The sequence below is a fragment of the Lepisma saccharinum genome, chromosome 18 (assembly GCF_977018435.1).
Source record: "Lepisma saccharinum chromosome 18, izLepSacc3.1, whole genome shotgun sequence".
Lineage (NCBI taxonomy): Eukaryota > Metazoa > Arthropoda > Insecta > Zygentoma > Lepismatidae > Lepisma > Lepisma saccharinum.
This window is the reverse complement of record NC_139246.1, coordinates 21,449,151-21,454,036: the sequence shown is the minus strand read 5'-3', so window position 1 is coordinate 21,454,036 and position 4,886 is coordinate 21,449,151.

The window sequence follows — 4,886 nt, the reverse complement described above, 5'->3', positions numbered from 1 at the left end:
CGGCGTAGCGCGCTGTGCCAGACGTGATGGTGGTAATTTCTATTTTCGCAACGTTTCCAGCTAACCGCACGTAAAGCTAGCGAGCCTCTAGAGAGTGAACACGAGGGTTGGCCACACAAACGGATAACGGATAGAAGTTCTTCTAACCCGGATGCGTATTGGACACAGCCGTCTAACGCATGGTCACTTGCTGAAAGGGCTGGGCCCTCCGATGTGTAATGCTGACTTTATAATGTGTTGTGCTTGTTTTGAGCAGGTCTTTTTACAACCTTGCACTTTTAATTTTTCCCAATGGGCTTTTTAAACCCCTTATTTTAACTTTTTCAGTCAGAATTTTAGATAAGGGTATATTTCCCCGTATACATAAAAGAGTGCAAAATGGCCTTAAGTGCAGACGCACCCAAAACTTTTAATTCAATCAATCAAATTATCCGATATCCGTTTCGGATGCAACGGATAATCCGAATATGCGGAAAGTACGAATATCCAGATAATCCGAATAATTCGGATATTCGGATAGTACATATTTGATGAAGTATGTGTAAAAAAACACAGCGAAATACGAACATGACGAATAAAAGAATATGTGGATAGACCTTGAAACGGATAACGGATAAAACTGTCCGGATAATTGTGACCGATTACTTTGGGTCACGTATAATAACGCACACGTAGGACGAAAGGGTGATTTCGAGGAACAGGAATTGTGCGTAGGAAGAGTGTTTGATTTCAGTGAGCGTGTTTGGTTACATGTGCTGAGCCATGATCCTACCAAAGGTGTCGATATAGAAGCTGTAACCAGGCGGGTTAAGAGGCTGAATACCATTGGATAACATTGCATGGCGTGATTATGCTAAGACAGCAGCGCCGACTGATCACTGAAATAAATAAATAAATGGACTCACTCCCTCCCTTTTTTAAAAATAAAAATTACGTCTTCGTATAACAGTTTCTAAGCAGCTATTATATTCCTCATGCAAATGAAATGTAACATAAAAAACGTTTAGAAAATGTTTCAAAGTGTTTGTGTCTGGTCATTTGTTTTTTAGATAACAATTAACATTTTCATTGAAAAGTATGTATTTACATTAAGAGGCCAACCTAACAGTTTTATGCCGGCCTCGGTAGCCGAGCGTGTTGGGTGGTCGACTCAACTCGCTTTGATCCGGAGGTCTCGGGTATCGTACATATCAATATTGCCCGAAAGTCATGTTTACGACCTCAAATTGTTCAGAATTCACTAAACAACATACTGGTATAATCGTCATATCAACTCGTTATTTTGAACTCTTTTTAGTAAAAATGTTAACAATACTCGATTATATATTTAGTATATAGTAATAAGTCATGTGTTTTGCTGTCTCCGGTCATAGCCCCCCCCCCCCCCCCCCAAGTTGATGGTTTAGCGGTCTCAGCCCCCAAAGTTGATGGTCTAGAACATTTCAAATGTGTATTTAAAGTTAAGTTCATGAGGCACAATTCAGAGTAAACTTTACAAGAGAAGCAAATTAATACATTAGATCCTCTTAAGCAAAATAATTGGGGGGGGGGGGGGGGGCTCTGCCATCAGACGTTGCGTTGCGAGTTCCCCGCGGTTGACCAAAGTTTATCCGAGAAAATACGTGTAAACACATTAGACGGTAGTTTAAATCGCCAGTAAAAGTACGCTTGTTATTGAAACTAATTGTTACTACTACAGTGCGGTCCAAATAATATCCCCACAGGTGTTTTTTTTTTTCACAACAAGTCACTAGATGTGTGAATTTAATTTTTATTATTACAGAAAGAGAAGGAAACTGGTAATTGTTGCTAACCATTATTTACATTACTTACTTATCAAATTTCGATAAGGGAACAATGATAAAATTAGTTAGTACGTCAACAATAGAACATTTCCAAATAAATGTCGATAAAAAAATAAAGAGTAAACACGTCACAAGTTACATGGTATTTAACGCACTTTGTGCAATGGTTTTTAGGTACGTACATAAGGATATGAATAAAGTATATTTAATGAACTAAAATGCAAATGTTTCCGTAAAATGACGGATATCAGTGACTCCACAATGCCAAGTACTTATATACACTGAATATTGTAAGAAATATGTGAAATGTAGCAAGTGGAGATATTATTTTGGACCGCACTGTATAATCCCACACCATATTCTCCGAAAAACAAAGAAGGAAACAGAGCAGCATAAGAAGAAAGTACATATTGGTTAGTGGAAATACCACGATTTATAGTGTAAAATCTACGGTGATGTAGTAAATATTGGATACGAAGATTCATTTTCAAATACAAGGTAAAAATTAGATGATATTAGTAGTTTATATCCTTTTGTGTTAATCTTATTTACTGTTCACTAATTAACTAACTGAAGACTTGCGAGTGGCTGGTCGGTCTGGTGCTATAAACCCAGAGCTCGCAAGCCGAACCAGGTTAATATATTCAAAGCAACGGTAAAATGCCAAGTCAAAATTATAGTACAGGAGGCCTTAGAAAGATCGTTTCGCGGGCTTGCAGCAGACGACAATATGGGGGTGTGTCTGCGAGAAACAATCAGGTCCGCGAATGAGCGAGCCCGGTTGCCACAGCTAGCTCGCTGCACCCTTCTCGAAGGGTGAGTGACCTCTGCCTCTTGCTACCTCGGCCTGTTTGTTCGGCTGAGGAGCAGACGACACGAGAGTATCGGCAATAGTGTGCGAGCGACGTCTGCTGTTAGCCCGCGAAACGCTCCTTCTAAGGCCTCCTGCACTAAAGGTAAAGTGTTCCCCTGTGCATAGCACCACGCCATGAAGGCGTATAGGGGGTGTGGGGGTAACGCCCCACACTTTCTTGATCCGGTCGTGAGTAGGGGTGATGTGATCAGCACCACGCCCCTGACCGCCTTTACCCCCCAGGGTTTCCCCCAGGTACCCATATTATTCGACGCTGGGTGGGCGCCGGGGCCGCTTCCAACCGTTAGAAAAGTTCCCGGATTTGAACCGGCCGGGGATCGAACCCGGGACCTTGAGCATGGTAGTCAGACGCGTTACCGACTGAGCCACTAGAAAATAATGTAACCAAAATTAAAAACAAAAAGAGACGGTAGAATAGTGCACAGATTCTGGTATCCGGACATTTAGGATAATCCGAACAATTCGGATATTTCAGAATATCCGATATTTGTAATCCGGAAGAAACTTATGCGATGATAAAATGTTATCCAGATTTGGCAATTCCTGTTAGCGATAGGTGCTGGATTGAGATGACATCAGCGGTTCGCTTGTTGACTGGATGCTTCAGTAATCGTGACTCGTTCCTAGGCTGCAAATGCAAAACAGCCAGAGACGTTACCGAAACACGCATTGACGTGCGAACATGGGAACTACATTGGAAATACTTAATAGTGACCTTTTTCATTTCTCAGGTTTAAACGAAGCAAATTACATATGCGTGTTCTTAACGTGAGAAATGCGATCGGTTAACTTAAGTGCTGTTTCCACGGTTGCCAAACTTAGAGAGAAGTTGCTAAGTCTGGCGGATGTCCAAACTCATGAATAGGGCTCGGAACTTGACCTAAGAAATCTCCAAAAAATTACCTGTAGAATGACCTTAAAATTATTTTAAAATGACTGAATTTTTTTTAAAAATGACCTAAAAATAATCTTGCTCTAAAATGAAAACTTGATTTTTCAAAAATTGCAAAAGAGTAGTTGAAAAATTCGATAAAACTCGTTGTTTGGTGGTTTAAATTACCGAAGCAAAAAGAAAAAAAGCAATTAAGTGCGAATGTATTTTTTTTTATTTTTACTTTGTTACATAAAATACACAGCAAGTTTTTTCTGTATAAGTAATTCAACTTCTTTCAGAACGGATCTTGCACGATACATTAGTCGCTCAGCATCTCAAAATATAGTTGAGCTTCGCGTTCATCAGATTATAATCTTGCATCGATTAATGGCGTACAACGGCGGCGGGTTCGACGAGAAGACCACACGTCACCCCATTACCGGTTGCAGATCCCCACACCTCTAGGTAGGACTGTGGGAGGGAGACTAGCAGTCGGGAGATTATTATTATTAGTAGGTCTCGGAAGTTGAGGAAAAATCATTTTTTTCCTAGTGTCCGAAGACGAGACCCAACATAATATATGTTCATTTTGGGTCATTGTAGGCCAGAAAATGGTGGGTTTTATTGTACTTTTTTGCCTTTTTCGGCTTTTTTTGGCTTATTGATCCTTTTTTAGCGTTCTTTCAGGTCTTAACGGCATTTTTTGGGAACTTCACCTTCTTTCGACTACATTTTTACTGCCCATTCTCAATTCGAATCATCATCAGTTCATCGCCTCTTAAACATCCTTTCTGTAGTAAAGAAATAATAAAAAAATGAGAAATAAATATATTTGAACCATCCCTGAAACGAGAGAAAAATATTTTTGGACGACTGAAGCAGGTACGGTCCAAGGTCCTTTAACTGTAACTTGTGTGGAAGGTTGCGCTGTAACTGGCAACTTTCTCTTGTTTTGAAGCTTTCAGCACGGTGTATACGACCAGACAGCATGGGCTGTCTTTGTATTTTTTTTATCCATTAAATATGTAATTAAAACTTAAATTATTAATTAATTTGGATCCCGTTTATACGTCCTTTTTTCCATTTTTAGGTCCTTTTTTTGATATTTTTATGTCTTTTTATAGGTCTTTTTTGGTAATTTATAGGTCTTCAACTTCCGAGCCCTAGTTATTATTATTATTATTATTATTATTATTATTATTATTATTATTGTTATTGTTATTATTATGGCGTACTTGTTAGGAAATTTAAATATGGAAGTTATGCTAGCAAATGCATGAAACAACAGGGAAGGAGAAAAAAATTATAAAAATGCAATAAAAACGAGAAAAAA